Source organism: Marmota marmota, unplaced genomic scaffold (assembly GCF_001458135.2).
Source record: "Marmota marmota marmota unplaced genomic scaffold, marMar, whole genome shotgun sequence".
NCBI classification, from domain to species: Eukaryota; Metazoa; Chordata; class Mammalia; order Rodentia; family Sciuridae; genus Marmota; species Marmota marmota.
In genome coordinates, this window is record NW_025999926.1 from 6,035,799 (window position 1) to 6,053,939 (window position 18,141).

An 18,141-nucleotide genomic window follows, 5' to 3' on the forward strand; every position below is an offset into this window, starting at 1 on the left:
CTCCTCCCCTAACCCTCTGTGTGTGATGCATCCCACAGACCTACCTGTCCTCCACCTGAGCCATTCCATTGCTTCTGGGCAACCTGTACATCAATATCTTGAAGAAAGATATATTTTTTTCCTCAGTCACTTTTCAGCTTGGGTCTGTAGGTGGCCTCTGCTGCCTGGAACAGAGACCCGGTTAGATCTTTAACCTGTGGAGGAGCCAACCACTGAGTATGGATCCAGCCCTATACACTGTGAGGTGGGTTTCCATGGGAACCATCAGAGATGGGTTTAGGAGATGATTTTGGCTAAGTTGTTCCTGGCTCTGGGGAACCAAAGCTGGTCTGCTGTAGTCCTTGAATCTCTGTCCTGAAAGCGGAAATAAAATCTTAGTCCAAAGAAAAAATGGACATTCTGTCATTTACAAGAAGTGCAGTGATAAAAGAAAATATAGGTCCTGATACCACCTCTAGTTTTCCTATGGAGAAATACAGAACATAGAAAAGCAGGTAGGAATCCTTTGTGCCCCCCACTGGGAGGTCATCACTGACACATTTTCAGGTTCCCTCTGGGCTTGGTTTTCTAAGCACTTTTGGCCCAGTGTGAATGACACAATGACATGATCCATACCAGTCTGTCTTATTCACTGGGCAGGGATTAAACACTGTCGCTGTCCCTCATCCATGAGGCTGTAGGAGCTCCCGAGGGCCAGGCAGGCTGTCATCCATCCACTCTGGAGCTCTCTGCCACATTCCAACTAAGACCATGAGACCCTCAGGTCTGGGTCCTCTCCCTTCTCCAGCTTCTGAGGGATCCAGTTTGCCCTGGCCCCTGCCCCAGCCACGCCCCTCCCATCCCATCCCCCACACAGCCAGCCCCCTCCAACCCACCTTCTGGGATCTCCTGTTCAGTCTTCCTGGTAGATACGCTGTCTTCTCATCAGAGCGTCCCTGCAGTTACAGTTAGGACCCGGAATGTCCCCCACAGGCTCCTGTGTTGCAGGCTGGATTCCAAACACCGCCATGCCCAGAGGAGGCACTTTGGGGAAATGACTGGACCATGAGGGCTCTGAGCTGACCCTGCATTACTCCACGGAGGGGTCCTGTCTGAATGGACTCGTGGGACGAGGTGGGAGCAGTAGGAGGTGCTGGGCTGGAAGCAGTGGGCCCTGGCATGCCATCCTAAAGGGCACCTTCCCCAGGCTCCTCCCCTCTGCCTCTCTCCTAGCTGCCCTCATGTGTCCCTGATCCACCCTGACATGGGGACCTGCGTAACCACACCCTCATGGGGATGGGGCTGCCTTCCCTCTCTGGGGATGGCCTTCATTTAGCACAGAGGAGGTGACAGAGTGGTCGTCACCATGACACTTCCACTTCTTAGTGTGGCCCACGGGTCCTGAACACATCTTCCCCTTATGCTCTCTTTTCTGCTTTGATTTCCTGAATGTTTTGCCTTGTAATGGGCCATATATCTCCTTTTCTGTAGCGGAACCTCTTGTGAGTTTAATTGTGACTTCTTTTCAAAGAAATGTCCCATAGTTCTTATCACCAGTACTTTACCTGTGGGGCCCTAGTTTCGTCACATGCTGATCATGAGATCAAGTTGCTGCTCCTACTACACTTAGGACAATGTGTGCCCTTGGATCCCAAACTGCTCACATCTCTGTTGCAAGTTCTTTACATTTTCAAACCAATTTTTAAGATGAAAAATCCCAGGCTGAAAAAGTCCTGAACTCAGCCTGGGGAAGAGCACATTGCAGAGCAGGGCACAGTGTGCACTCTGATTTCCAGGACATTGTGCTGACAACTCTGCCACGCGACCAGCGCTGGCTTCAGGAAAGAAGGTTCGATTCATAAGTAATTGCTAGGGAGTTTTAACTTAAAGAGACAAGACTCTCATTACCTTTAATACCAGCTCTGGGATGGCTTCTCCTAGCTCAAAAACAGCTGTGTGTAAGCGCCTCTCACCCACCCATGGAAGTAACTCAAATCACGTGCGAGGATGGCCTTCACAGCCCACACGCTTGATCCTCCTGAAACAGGGGTGACCTTCTGTGGGCCATGGCTCTGTGAGCCTCACCCCTGCATTCCCTGGGGCTCTCACTCCCAACTGGGCATGGAGGATGGCCCTCCTCCCTGACCCTGGCAACAGCTGACCATCCTGCAACTCTGGCACCTGGTCACAGTGATGGGATTTGCTGCTGCCTAGGTCCAGCCCTGTTCCCCTGTCTGCCATCTGCTGACTGCAGGCCAGCTATGGCCCAAGAAACCCAGTGCACACTAGTGATCAGCAGGGAGCCTGAGGCCCTGTCACTCCTCAGCCCACTGCATTAATGTCCTAGGAGACATCTCTGCAGTGTCACTGGGCATCTCACAGGCTGGGTGTGCACAGCTGGGATCCTGCCTTGACCCTCCACTGACTCTTCCTCCTGAAGGCTCTGTGTGAGGAGGGAGATGCACCATGTCCCCAGGCCCAAGCAGGCTGCCCATACCCCCTCACCCTCCATGAGCCTCATCCATAGATTTCACCACTGCCCCTGTCACCTTCTCCTGCTTCTCGGCCTTTGGCTACACAGTCACCAACCCCTTTATCTAAGTCCAGTCAGGAGGGTCCTACTCCTCAGGGACACAGTGGCCACAAAGGCATTTTTATTGGGGGCAGAAGGAGCAGACTAGAGCAGAGGAGAAAGGGCGTCTCCCTGAGCAGCAGGACTGGCTCTGGGGACATTCCTGTGGCTCAAATGGAATGAGGAAAGCACCCTGCTGCAGTCCCTACCCAAGGTTCCCCTAGGAGCTCTTGGTCAGGTCTGACAGGTGAAAGGGACAGGGTGGGAGGAAGAGGCCTGACCTCACCCAGGAAGCTCTGTAACTGCAGTGGCCCTGTCACAGGGGTGGACCTGCAGGGGTTTCAGTCTGGAGACTCAGACAAGGTGCAGCAGAGGAGCTTACCAGGGAAATAGTAGCTTGTTCCCTACTCCCAAACCTGGTTCCCACCTCTGATGTGGGTACATCTACTTGTCTGGCCTCCCTCGACTTGATGCCCTTATCCATTCCTCTGGTCACACCTAGGCCTGGGTCAGCTGCCCTGATTTCTGGGGCTGCTGCAGGATTTCTGTGACCCTCTTTACACCTCTGAGTGTGGGAGTCTGTATTGTAGGTAATTCCAGCCTTTGCTCCCAGTTGGAAAGTGAGTTCTTCAATGGAGGTTTCAGTCTGAACCTGCATGGGGGAAATGATGGGGCTCAGCAGGATGAACCCCAGTTAAGCCCCAAGAGAAAATAACACATGTGTTGAGAGAACTGAGTGAGATGATGTCGTCAAACTGGATGGATCGGTGCATGGAAAGGAAGGGCCAGTGGGAGCCATCAATTGGGCAGGATTCAAACTCAGAGGATCACTAAAGTCACCAGTTCATCCTAGAGACACTCTGAAGAGGGGACTCAGGATGGCTCAATAACCACAGTGGGGTTCAAGGACAACAAGGCTGCCACTCACTCACTGGGCTTTTAAGGAGAAGGCACAGCAACTATGGGCACTGAGGAGCCTCTCATCCTGATCTGGAGAGGGATCCATGAGCCCCCACATGCGCCCAGCCTGCTTCTGGCTTCTGCTGGCCACCATCTCCTGGGGGTAAAGCACTGTTTGCACCCTAGTGCTGTCCTTGGCCACCATGACTTCGGGGCAAGGACACTGTATAGTGAAGACTGTACACATGTTGTGGCTGACCATGCATGAGATCTGGGGACACTCCAGAACGTAGCTGATCCACACTGTATCTAAAGAGGAGGCTCCCTGATAGGTTTCTGAAAGCACCACATGGCAGGCACACTGGCCCATCTGAGCCCTTGAACCCTGATGCCTGGTGCTCGTCAGGCAGGTGATGTTCAGAGGACGAGTATGTGAAGTTGGAAGGGCAGGCTTGGGACACCAGTCATCTCTTAGGGGGTTGAGAGAAGGTAGATGGAACTTCGGGGGATGGGCAAGACCCAACTGCCAACAGCAGGGCTCAACTGTGACTTTGGAGCCCAGCAACCTGGGATGTCTGTTTCTGGAGCCTCTTATACATGTTCGTCAGTTCATTATCCACTCTCCCATTGAACAAGGACTCCTGGATGTCATCAGGGTCAAAATCCACAAGGAACATGAACGTAGTGAGTTTGTGGCCCTGGGGTGAGGAGTGGCTTACTATTAGGTCCCAGTGACTTTTCCTCTCCTGCTCAGCTCTGGTGCCCACAGGCAGTCCAGTGTGGGTGTGAGGAAGTTCCAATGATCAGCGTGATCCTCCACCCACCACAGATCTGGGCACGTGGTAAGGGAGTCCTGCTCAATGTCCTGAGTTCTGGTCCAGCAGAGACCTGCTATGCAGTCCAGTCACTCGTTCTCTCTTTCCTGCAGCATCCAGCAGGATACCTCCTCTCTCAGCCTCCTGTGAGCAACGCCCACCTGGGGCAGCAGCAGGCAGCAGAAGTGACCCAGGTCCCCAGGCCTCTTCTCCTGGATGCTGTCATCCTCCTCACCTCCGCTCGCGTGCTCCATCACAACGTAGCTGTCCTCACCTGTCTCGATAACATGGAACAGCTGGATGATATTGGGTAACTTGAGCCTCCACTGTGTCCTCTCCTACCAATACTCTGTGGTGGACGGAGCTCTGCTGTCCTTTCTGAATGACATTCATGGACACCTGGGCCCTGTTAGGAGTTGCCTGGCTAGTTTCACCTTGGCAAATCTACCCTGCCCAAGGGTCCATAGTACCCGATATTGACCTGTGATGGCTTCCTTGTATGAGGAGCTGCCTGCAAGGTGAGGACACAAATGACTTCCTTGCTACACTCACTACACATGCTAAGCAGCAGCACTTACAATACTAACTGTACTAACTGCTGATGAGCAGCACTAATGCACAACGGCATGGCTTCCCCTGACATGACTGCAGCCATGTTGGCTCAGAGTCACCATAGCTGGGTGTTCATTGTTGAACCAGAATCTGTAAATGGCTCCGAGCAATGGGGCTCTGGGGGAGCCTTGCCTCTGCAGCTGGCTCTCCAGTATTACCCAGCCACGATGAAGGCACTTGTTTTCCCTCCTCTGAGTATGTCCCTCATCTGAACCACATCCGGGGGATCACCCTGATCTTTCTGTGCCCAGAAATGCACCTCCTTCAGGAATTTCCCCCACTCTGTGCTCCTGCCTCTTGGTCCTTCTTCCTCTCCTTCTTGCTCTCACAGCTCCTTGGGAACAGTCCTCATACAGTGTGAGTGGGTGAGTCCAGAGCAAGTGCTCAGCCAACAGAGAGACCAGGGAATGGGTGGGAGAAAGGGAGCACCCTTGGGGAAAATCCCCAGGTGGCCATGTGCAGCCAGGTGGGGAGAGGGGAGCCCTGTTCTCAATGATTGGGGCCCACAGCATGGACACAGATAAGCCCAAATCTCCAAGGGTTGAACTGCTGTTTGTGGACTGTCACTTGTCCCATTGGGTTAAGGAAACTTGGCATCCTCATGTGAGCACCTACCTCACCCTCAGGTAAACCCTAAGGCCCATCTGGTAAGGAAAATAATTTCATCCAATGATACGCCATGTCGTACATGAGGGGCATGGCACTGGGAAGGTTTCTGACAGGAATGGTTCCCCTTGGGAAAGCACTGATGAGTCCTCGTGGACACTGGGGCAATTGAGCATATGATTGTCACCTATGCCCAGGAGCCTCAAGTAGCTACAATTGGTCTCTTTTGGGTCGTGTAAAAAGGACAGAAAATGCCTCTAGAATTGTGTGTCCCCTCTCTCCCCCCACAGCCTAATTGTGAGATGAGAGGTTTATCATGTGGGGGAGGCCACTGGAGAAATAGGAGCCTGAATGTGACCTGCACTGGGTTTCCTAGTCCAGCTAAGTCTGGTGGAAACAGGGACAGGTACAAATGAGAGAGAAGAGAAATGGGGACCCATTCACATAGACAGGAAGCTGGTGTGATGTGACTGGCTCCCTGGTGGCTTCCCAGGGAAAGATGGGAAGGCACCACTGCACCTGGGGAGCCTTGTGGAGGGAACTGGAGAGGGACCAACTGCCCCAGCCTTTCCCACCTGTGCAGGAAGGTCAGGGAATCCCAGCTCTGGCACTGAGGCCACTCGAGATGTACCCCTCCTCACTCTCTGTGACCAGGGGTGGGGCTGAGGTGGCCAAGACTTATGGCCGTGCTGGCCCACTGGGAACGACACGGGCAAGGGATCATCCCTGGTCCTTCCCTAGGGAAGGAGGGCAGTGGTCCATATTTACTACTAATGTCCTTTGTCCCTGAGAACAGACTGGATGGCGTTCTGCCAGGAAAGACATTCGAGGTCTCTGTGGGGAATTTCCACTCCAGGTTGGACGGTAAAGCCTGGCCTAGATTTTGAGTCATAGTGCTCACTGGCCACCTCTCTAGGATGGGTGGGTGGCCTGTTCCATAAACCTTAATGTGCTCTGGCATAGCCCTCGGCTTCTCATGAGGCACAGATGGCATTGACCCTTGTTCCTGTACAAATGTTTTAGTACCCTGGGGGCTGTCCCAGTGCCTGGGATCTCACTTGAAGGACCACGTGGAATGGGCCATACCTGAGATTGCTTGCTGGACAGATTGCTTGGTGGACTGATGCTGCAGTATGTCCTACCATGGACACTACCTGGTTTGAGATAGAAGGAAATCAGAGCAGCCAATGTTGCCCACTTGGTATCACACATGAAAACTCAAAGCCTTCTCTGATCTCTCCCCTCATAGGAGACATTCTCAGCCGTGGTTTTAATGCAATGGCTCCTGATAGAGAAAATTGATTGTCCTTATCATTTGATAATTTCTCTCTTTTCATGAACGTGCCTCTAGAGCTCTGTGGATGCTGCTTATGCGCTAGACAAATGTCCTCATGTGGCACCACCTCTGCAAGCCTGGGACCCCTCACAGGCTCAGGGCATATCGCGGAAGAGGGGGCGTGTGAGATTGTAAGAGCCAGGACGAGGGGTGGCACATATAGATTTAGCTTCACCTGAATGCCACCATCGTGACTCATCACTACCAATAACTCAGGGTGGCTTTTCCTGAACACTTTGCCACCAAAAAGAGACTTAAACTGTCAGTGTGGTTTAGGCGCTTTGCAACCAGATCCAGTTCCTGGTTGTACCTCACCTTTAAATATTAGCAAATATGAACCAGATCCAAGCAGGCAAAGTGAAGTCACTTTTGCCCTAACCTGTACACATGCCCTTCTTTCTGACCCACTGTGCCAGGACACCCGTGGTGGTTCGGTGCGCTACACCCTGCTTCCATGGGAAGTCCCTGAATAAACTGCTCTCCTCCCTAGTCTAGGTCTGTCTGGCTCTTGTTCTCATGGCTCCTTGGGACCAGCCTCCACACTGGGTGGTTCTGGGGCAAAAACTACACTTAACACAGAAAAAGTACATTCCATTCTAAGTGTACCCATGAGAGTCAGTCCCTAAGGAACAAGCATTAAGAAATGATGATACTAAGTTTTAAAGGCATGATAAATAGTACAAGGAAAAAGGCAAACGGGGAATAAGAGGGAAAGTTTAAAGGGAGATTATATTAAACTGCAGATTTATATCAGGCTGTACAAGGCCCTTGGTTTGATCAACAGCAGTATAAATTAAGTCCACAAATTTATACAGGGTAAAAATGTGGCACTCATCAAATGGATTAATAAAAATGACAAAGGTGGCAGAGAAAGTAATAAGGAAACAAATTTTAAAGTCACAAAAAATGGAAAGAACCAAAGGAAAAGGAAAAATTATTAGGGAAAAATTAACAGCAAAATATAACAAAAGAAAAGTCACCAGCAGACTAGCTGTGTCCCAGACCCCCAGGTGCCCCCATGAACACAGGGATAAGCCCAAATCTCCAAGGGTTGAACTGCTGTTTGTGGAAGGTCACTTGCCCCATTGGGTTAAGGAAACTTGGCATCCTCATGTGAGCGCCTACCTCACCCTCAGGTAAACCCTAAGGCCCATCTGATAAGGAAAATTTCCTACGCCATGTCGTACATGAGGGGCATGGCACTGGGAAGGTTTCTGACAGGAATGGTTCCCCTTGGGAAAGCACTGATGATTCCTCGTGGACCCCAGGGCACCCTCCATACTGGACCATGAAGACTTGAAGTCCAGCCCAGGATGGGTGGTCTGCAGCATTTCTCATCTCTGCCCTAGAATAAGAGAAGGAAATGAACCACTCATGTTGGGGGAGAATCCACAGAGCTTTTCTCACAGGTTTCAAGGATCTTTGCATAAGAAAAAAAAAAAAAAAACAGAGGATGCCTGCCTCATGTGCTATGGAGTTTGAGATTTACTTGCTAGGATACGTCAATGGCCTTTTCCGTTCTAGTTTGAAAAATCTGCAATAACTTTCTCTTCTAAAGACCTAGGTGTCTATACCAAAGGAATTCAGTTCCTATTTAACAGTGGTAGGTGGCTGTGTGTGAGGACCTGGGTTTTATCCCCACTCTGAACCAGAAAATAAGAAAAAGTACATTCCGTGATATTCTGCTGTTATAGAGAATTGTTCCCCAGGACACTGCTTAGCTTAGAGGTGAAATGTCCCTCCAAGGCCCCTTCATGGCAGGCTTGATCCTAGCTGGTGGGACTCCAGGTAGGTTGGTGGAACCATTAAGAACTGGCTCCTATTGGAGGATGTCAGGTCCCTGGGGCAGGATGTTGAAGTGCTATTGGGTCCCTGCTCCCATCTCTCATCCTGCTCTCTCTTCCTCCCTGGGAAGATTAGGCCTCTGTGCTTGTGTGTTTGTGCAATATGTGTGCATACAGGACAATATGCATGCCTGTACCCCTGAGAGCATGCATGTGCACATGTGTGCTGGCACAGCTGCATGTGTGTGTAAGTGTGAGTGCATGTGAGTTTGATCACAGTGTTGGTGTCACTGAGAGTAAACAATGGCAGCTGGAGAGCAAGAGCAGCCTGCAGACCTGTGGTTGTCCCCAGACACACAGGAGAACCACAAATGGAATGCCTTTCCCAACTGGCAGGAATGGGCATGAGATCTTAGTACCCTCCCTCACTCCTGTCAATCATTGCTCTACCCAGTAGGTCTTCCAAAGCCAGAGTGACACCTTCACATTGTACATGCTGAGGATCTGGAAGCTGCCAGCTGACTGCTTCAGATAGACATAGAAGTAAGAGTCTGGTGCCAAGGCTGATTTGAAAGGTGAAGGCCAAGGTGTGGGGAGGTGAGAAGAGGAGGAGATAGGTAAGATGGCTGTTATCCAGAGGGTCCCCCTTGGGGGTCCATGCCTGTGGGTCACTGGAGCTTAGTCAACTGGGCATTCCTGAGCAGAATGTGACACTCAAGTTTTCTCACTCATGTCCCAGGGTCCAGGCATCACTGAAAGCCACTCTTGGGTCAGTGAGCTTCAGTGCTTCACCTGCCACATGGTACCCAAAGGGTGCTACCAGGCAAACAAGGGGCAGAGCTGATCACTGTACCCTCAGAGTGGCGGGCACATTGGACTCAAATCAAGGGTTTAGAGAGTCAGTGTCCCATGAACACTGGAGTGAGTGACTATACTCTTGAAACTGCTCAGATAATAGACCTTTCCTCCAGGTCACTCTAGAGACCAAGGTTCAAGTGACTGTGTTGGTGACTTGTTTTTCCTCTGTGCTGAGCTATAGCTCCACTCCTAACTCTCTGTGGTGCATCCCACAGACCTGCTTGTTCTCCACCTGAGCCATTCGTTGCTACCTGGACAACCTGTACATCAACCTCTTGAAAGCAGAAATTTTACTCTCTCAGACACTTTGTAGCTTATGTCTATAGGTGGCCTCTGCTCCCAGGCTTCCACCTGAACAGATCCGGAAGTTGTATAGGAGAAGACCATTGTCTCTTGGTACAGCCCTAAACATCTATGATGTGGGATTCCATGGGAAATAACTGATGTGGGGTTATGTGATGTTTTGTCTAAAATGTTTCTGGATTTGAGGTGGAAAAAAGCTGGTCTCCTGTAGTCCTAGAATCTCTGTCCTGAAGGCAGAAATAAATAATATTAGGCCTGAAGCAAAAGAGGAGTTTCTCTAATTTACATGATGCACCTCTAGCTTTCCTATGGTGAAATACAGAACATAGAAAAGCAGGTATGTTAGAGTCTGTAAACAAGTCTGGATGGCGCCTGGCAATATGCCAGAGGGAGTGGTTTATGAAGTAACGCCAGCGAGCCATTAAGTGTGGAGATTTCTTATTGGTTGACTGCTGTATCTAGTTTATGTTAATTAAGATAAGCTGTGTGGAATGTATAAATACCTCTGTTGTCCTACAATAAATGGCTCCTACTCCTGCTGTATCAATCTACACAAGTTCCTCGTCACCCCCCGGTTATTTTGCTGCAGCCAGACTGCGGCACAGGTAGGAATCCTTCGTGCCTCCTACTGGGAGGTCATCACTGACACATTTTTCAGGTTCCCTCTGGGCTTGGTTTTCTAAGCACTTTTGGCCCATTGGAAATGACACAGGTGACATGATCCATACCAGTCTGTCTTATTCACTGGACAGGGATTAAACACTGTCCCTGTCCCTCATCCATGAGGCTGCAGGAGCTCCCTAGGGTCAGGCAGGCTGTCATCCATCCACTCTGGAGCTCTCTGCCACATTCCAACTAAGACCATGAGACCCTCAGGTCTGGGTCCTCTCCCTTCTCCAGCTTCTGAGGGATCCAGTTTGCCCTGGCCCCTGCCCCAGCCATGCCCCTCCCATCCCATCCCCCACACAGCCAGCCCCCTCCAACCCACCTTCTGGGATCTCCTGTTCAGTCTTCCTGGTAGATACGCTGTCTTCTCATCAGAGCGTCCCTGCAGTTACAGTTAGGACCCGGAATGTCCCCCACAGGCTCCTGTGTTGCAGGCTGGATTCCAAACACCGCCATGCCCAGAGGAGGCACTTTGGGGAAATGACTGGACCATGAGGGCTCTGAGCTGACCCTGCATTACTCCATGGAGGGGTCCTGTCTGAATGGACTCGTGGGACGAGGTGGGAGCAGTAGGAGGTGCTGGGCTGGAAGCAGTGGGCCCTGGCATGCCATCCTAAAGGGCACCTTCCCCAGGCTCCTCCCCTCTGCCTCTCTCCTAGCTGCCCTCATGTGTCCCTGATCCACCCTGACATGGGGACCTGCGTAACCACACCCTCATGGGGATGGGGCTGCCCTCCCTCTCTGAGGATGGCCTTCATGTAGTACAGAGGAGGTGACAGAGTGACACTTCTATTTCTTAGTGTGGCTCATGGGTCCTTGGCCCATCTTTTATTTTTTAAGTATTTTATTGTCATGACCATTGTGGCCAATCTAGCAGGTTCTGGCGAGGTGCAATAAGGGTGCAGCAGAGGAGGCTGTCCTGGGATCCAGGGGCTTGTTCCCCACTCCCCAGCCAGGTCCCCACCTCTGATGTGGGTACATCTACCTGTCTGGCCTCCCTCGACTTGATGCCCTTATCCATTCCTCTGGTCACACCTAGGCCTGGGTCAGCTGCCCTGTTTGCTGGGGCTGCTGCAGGATTTCTGTGACCCCCTTTACACCTCTGAGTGTGGGAGTCTGTGTTGTAGGTAGCTCCAGCTTTTGCTCCCAGTTGGAAAGTGAGTTCTTCATGGAGGGTTCAGTCTGAACCTGCATGGGGGAAATGATGGGGCTCAGCAGGGTGAACCCCAGTTAAGCCCCAAGAGAAAATAACACATGTGTTGAGAGAACTGAGTGAGATGATGTCGTCAAACTGGATGGATCCGTGTATGGAAAGGAAGGGCCAGTGGGAGCAATTGATTGGGCAGAACTCCAACTCAGAGGGTCACCAAAGTCACCAGATCAGTCTATGGACACTCTAAAGGGGACACGGGATGGCTCAGTAACTACTGTGGGGTTTAAGATCAACAAGGCTACAAGTGGCTCATAGGGCATTTGAGGAGAAAGCACAACACCTCTTGGGACTGAGGCGTCTCCCATCCTGATCTGGAGAGGGATCCATGAGCCTCCACATGTGCCCACCCTGCTTCTTTCTTCTCCTGACCACCATCTCCTGGGGTAAAGCACTATTAGCACCTGAGTGCTGCTGTGGCCACAGTGACTGCTGGGCAGTGACACTGCATGGTGAAGACTGGGCACATGTGGTGGCTGACTATGCACGAGGCCTAGAGACCTCCCAGGACATACCTTCAGAATCACAGGATCCCACAAAAAGGATCCCCAATGAGTTTTTGAAAGCATAAACTCACAGACTGAAATGGAAACACAGGACTGGGAACATGGAACTTACCCTGGGAGAGTCTGCATTCCCCCTACCCTCCTCCCTTCCTCATAGATGCTCTCTACTGGTACAAATCCTCCTAGGACACTCAAGACCCCTGGCTGAATGCTGACCACACCTTGGAAAGTCAGGCTGGCTGAAGGGCCCTTAGAGACAAAAGATCTTGGAGGAATGAATGTGCTGAGAGCCACAGCTGAGTCAGAATGGCCCCTGGCATTTTGCCAATAGTATTGATTGACAGGTGAGGCATTACTATCCGCCTGGGCCACTACTTTGCAGTTCTCACGCTACTTTGGAGTTCTCCTGGGGATTCCTGGGGATTCCCGGAGAGTTCCCATTGGTTGGGGAAGTGCAGGAGGAGGGATTTCCGGAGGATATTTCTGCTGCTGGTTCCTGGGCAAGCCGTCTGGCATTCGGGAGGAGTTCCCGGGAGCGTGTGTGGAGCGTGCTGGTGGAGTTCAGAAATAAAGTTTGTTCCTGCTTCAGTGGCTCGTGATTTGTGCCCAGCCAGACTGCGGCATGAATGTGCCACTGCTAAGGGAGGGGACATGGTCACAGTGGAAAGACCAGACACCTGCATGGTGCAGTCAGGGACCTGAGCAGCACAATGCAGTGACACCTGAGCTGCCCTGAGGACCACCCACACCACCTCTCTGACTCCCCCACAGGCTGGGGCAGAGGACTTCCTCCTGCTCTAGGGCTGTCTCAGCACCATGCAGAAGGACAAAGGAACCACCTGTTCATTGTCCTGAAGTAGCACCACCAATTCACAGAGGTGACACAGCAGCTGCCTGTTCCTGCATCCAGCTCAGAGCCAGGTGCCATCAGAGGCACAGGGCATGGCTGTGGCTGCTGCACTCACCTTGATATTTCTCTCCTGCCACTTTTCCATCTAGGATTCTGGATTCACTCCATTGATTTTATATCTGACCCCTGGTCAAGTAGAAGCACACGGGGCTCTGATCCTGGTCTGGATGGACACCACCTGTGTCCATCTGTCAGGAGCCTCAGTGTGACTGTGAGACTGGAAAGAAGGAGAAACTTGGTAAGAAGCATCTGCCTTCCAGAAACATGGATCAGGGTTCAGAGAGAGCAGGGAAGGGATGTGCCCAGGAAATCAGTCCAGTCTCTGATTGTGGACCCAGGTCTCATCTCCAGGCAGCTGGAATTCATGCTGTCACCCACTCCTGACTTCCATAGGATACTTTAGATAGCCACACAGGCACAGGTGCCCTCTAGACTGGCATCCCTTGCACTTTGCACCTCACCATGCCCTGGAGGGAGGGCTCTGGGCCAGCTGTGCCTGGCACACAGCAGTGTGCACTTCCTCCTGGCTGTCCCTGCATCTGTGTGGGTCCACTCCTGGCAAAGCCACTCTCCATGGTCCACTGAGCATGGGCATCTGTGAGTCTCCATTTAAAATGCAGGGAGACATGAGAAACTGACATCTTGGCTACTTCAATATACTCTGAACATTCTTGAATATGCTCTTCCAACTCTGATGTAGGTCTCTAGCCTTATTCTAAGGTAAACCTGACTAATCAAACTCTCCCCTGTACATGAAGTCAGGAAGCTCAAAGCACAGGGTTCCCTTGCTATGGTCTGTCAATGCAGACAGACTGGAAATGGACTGGTTCTTGCTTTGAAGCACAGTGTCTTCTCCTTGACTGTAGTGCTCTTGCTATGCAGTAGATCGTTAACTCATTCCTCCTGTCCATGGGAAGTTCAGCTTCTGTTGTGAGTTAACCCGGCTTGATCCTCCGCACATTCAATCCTTCATCACCTGCTCCTGCCAATCTACTGCCTAACTCTACGGTTCAATTCTTTCCAATTCCAAAAATGGGGGATCTTGGCCCATCTGTCTTTCTGAAGTGATGGTATATTAATTAGCAAGATGCAAACATTCCATGGTGTGTTCACATATCTAATCAAACCATAGTATGCAAATGAATACAAATGTGATTACTAAATTTAATAACACAATTATCAAAACATAGACAAGAACAAAAAATAAACTGTTGGAACCACAACTTGATGATGACACCTACAGGTTTCTATTCTTGTTTGTGATGTTTACCCCTTAGATTGGAGCCTCTTTGTACCTAAATTCATGGGTGACTTTAGCACACAGTACTCAGAATGAATATGCCTATCCTTGCTCCTGGTTCTTATCTTGGATATTGGAGATTTGTTTTCTGGATGATATCCACAGTCCACATGGGCTTCTTGTCTGACCTCTATTACTGCTAGTGTCTATGGTGGAGGGAAGGGAATAATCCAAGGTCCCCAGGGGGCTGTGCTGTGTTGGGGGAACACGGCAGGCACACTGGCCCATCTCTAGCCCTTGATTCATAACTTTCTAGTGGTCCTCAGGATGGTGATGTTCTCAGAACTAGTCGCTAAAACTGGAAGGAGAGGCTCATGGTAAAGGTCATCCCATGGGGGGTTGAAAGAAAAAGGATAGAACTTCGGGGGATGGGCAAGGCCCAACTGCCAACAGCAGGGCTCAACTGTGACTTCAGAGCCCAGCATGTGGTTTCTGCATCTGCAGCGTCAGATTCACCTCCTTATCCACTTTTCCATTGAACAAGGACTCCCAGATGACATCAGGGTCAAGACCCACAAGGATCATGAGCTTAGTGAGTTTGGGCCCCTGGGGTGAAGAGTGGCTTATGATTAGGTCCCAATGACTCTTCCTCTCCTGCTCAGCCCTGGTACCCACAGGTAGTCCAGGGGTGCAGGTGAGGGATTCAATGACCCTTTCCTTCTCCATGGAAAAATAGAAGAGTGTCCATCTTCTACCTTCCACAGAGGATCAGCTCACAGAGCAGCACCAGGTTGTCTGCCTCCATTGGGTTCCCATGGGGAGAATTTGAAGAGGACTCCCAGGATCCCTACAGCTTCAGTGGATCATTGTGCTCCTGAACCCATCACAGATCTGGGCTCGTGGTAAGGGAGTCCTGCACAATGTCCTGAGTTCTGGTCCAGCTGAGACCTGCTGTGCAGTCCACAGTCACCGAGTTCTCTCTTTCCTGCAGCATCCAGCAGGATACCTCCTCTCTCAGCCTCCTGTGAGCAACGCCCACCTGGGGCAGCAGCAGGCAGCAGAGGTGACCCAGGTCCCCAGGCTCCTCTCCTGCATGCTGCCATCCTCCTCACCTGGAACAGCAGCTCTCCTCCGCTCGCGTGCTCCATCACAACGTAGCTGTCCTCACCTGTCTCGATTACATGGAACAGCTGGATGACATTGGGTGACTCGAGCCTCCACTGTGTCCTCTCCTGCCAATACTCTGTGGGGGACGGAGCTCTGCTGTCCTTTGAGAATGACATTCATGGACACCTGGGCCCTGTTAGGAGTTGCCTGGCTAGTTTCACCTTGGCAAATCTACCCTGCCCAAGGGTCCATAGTACCCGATATTGACCTGTGATGGCCTCCTTGTATGAGGAGCTGCCTGCAAGGTGAGGACACAGGTGACTTCCTTGCTACATTCACTACACATGCTAAGCAGCAGCACTTACAATACTAACTGTACTAACTGCTGATGAGCAGCACGAATGCACAACGGCGTGGCTTCCCCTGACATGACTGCAGCCATGTTGGCTCAGAGTCACCATAGCTGGGTGTTCATTGTTGAACCAGAACCTGTAAATGACTCCGAGCAGTGGGGCTCTGGGGGAGCCTTGCCTCTGCAGCTGGCTCTCCAGTATTACCCAGCCACGATGAAGGCACTTGTTTTCCCTCCTCTGAGTATGTCCCTCATCTGAACCACATCCGGGGGATCACCCTGATCTTTCTGTGCCCAGAAATGCACCTCCTTCAGGAATTTCCCCCACTCTGTGCTCCTGCCTCTTGGTCCTTCTTCCTCTCCTTCTTGCTCTCACAGCTCCTTGGGAACAGTCCTCATACAGTGTGAGTGGGTGAGTCCAGAGCAAGTGCTCAGCCAACAGAGAGACCAGGGAATGGGTGGGAGAAAGGGAGCACCCTTGGGAAACATCCCCAGGTGGTCATCTATAGATGGATACGGAATGGGGGCCCTGTGCTCAATGATAGGAGCCCACAGCATGAGCACAGGAATAAGCCCATATCTCCAAGGGTCAACTTGTTCTTTGCTAAATGTCACTTATCCCATTGAAGTGAGGAAACAGGCAATTTGATGTGAGCTCCTACGTAGCCCTCAGGTCAGCCCCCTAAGGCCCGCACAATAAGGGAAATACTTTCCTCACAGGATGTACCATGATGTACATGAGAGGTGTGGCCCTAGAAAAGTTACTGACAGGAGTGGTTTCCATTGGGAGAGCACTGGCTAGTCCCAGAGGACACTGGGACAATTGAGCATAAGTAATCTATGCCCAGGTGCCTCAAGGACCCAGAATTGCTCCTTCTATGGTACAATGAAAATGATAGAAAATGCCTCTAGAATTGTGTGTGTCCCCTCTCTTCCCCCATGAAGTCTAATAGATGAGAGGTTTATCACATGGGGAGAGGCCACTGGAGAAATAGGAGCCTGAATGTGACCTGCACTGGGTTTCCTAGTCCAGCTAAGTCTGGTGGAAACAGGGACAGGTACAAATGAGAGGGAAGAGAAATGGGGACCCATTCACATAGACAGGAAGCTGGTGTGATGTGACTGGCTCCCTGGTGGCTTCCCAGGGAAAGATGGGAAGGCACCACTGCACCTGGGGAGCCTTGTGGAGGGAACTGGAGAGGGACCAACTGCCCCAGCCTTTCCCACCTGTGCAGGAAGGTCAGGGAATCCCAGCTCTGGCACTGAGGCCACTCGAGATGTACCCCTCCTCACTCTCTGTGACCAGGGGTGGGGCTGAGGTGGCCAGGACTTAGGGCCCTGGTGGTCCACTGGGAACCACATGGGCCAGGGATCATCCCCTGGTCCTCCCAGGGAAGGAGGGCAGTGGTCCATGTTTACTACTAATGTCCTTTGTCCCTGAGAAGAGGCTGGATGGCGTTCTGCCAGGAAAGACATTCGAGGTCTCTGTGGGGAATTTCTACCTCAGGATGGGCAGTCAATGCAGAATCTAGGGAGGAAGACAACAGGAAGCTGTCGGTCCTCCTGTCCCCAGACAGGAAGTACCAGGCAGGACAAGCTGCTAGGTACACAAGCAAGATGGGAGGCCCAGAGAGAGCTGCAGCAGGGTGGCACTCAGGTCCTACCTACCAGGCCTTCAGGAGTCCCTCTGGGTGGTAGAGGCCAGCTAGGACTTGGAGAAGGGCTGTGGACTAGAGGGGGTGGGGCAAGGTGATTCCTAGGAGTTTGGCTGCAGTGCCCCCCACTACCAGGGCTCAGGAACAAGCACACCCACCTTGTCTCTGTGTATGCTGTGCTGAGCTTAGCTCCTATCTTTCCTTCAGTCCTCAGCAATGGGATGGCAAGACCAGTTGTTCTTGTCTTGGAAGGGCAGGCAGGGGACATCCCAGGTACTGCCTCCGGGATACCTGCACAGTCCTGCTATCTATCACCACATGATGGCTCAGGACCTTACTCAGATTTCCTTTAGGATTTTAGTACCAACATTCACTGGTCCCATCATGTGGATGATGTCATGCTAATTTGTGAAGACACTCTGTTTCAGGAGTGAGTGAAGCAACTGTGCACACATCTGTGCATGAGTCAGTGTGCTGTCACCCCAATGAGACCCAAGGCTGTGGGCCATCCTGAGGACCCCACGGGTGTGCGGCTGGGTAAGAAAAGATGCATTGCAGGAACTGTCAACCTCCCCATGTCCCATAGACTGAAGCATGTACAAGCTTCTCTAGGAATCCTGGGTTTCTGGGGACCTTTCCATACTTGTTGGGTCAACACCTATGTCCTCTATGCAGCTAATTATGTAGTGAGGCACCTGGGACTAGAGTGACCCCCACAGAAGACTGAGAA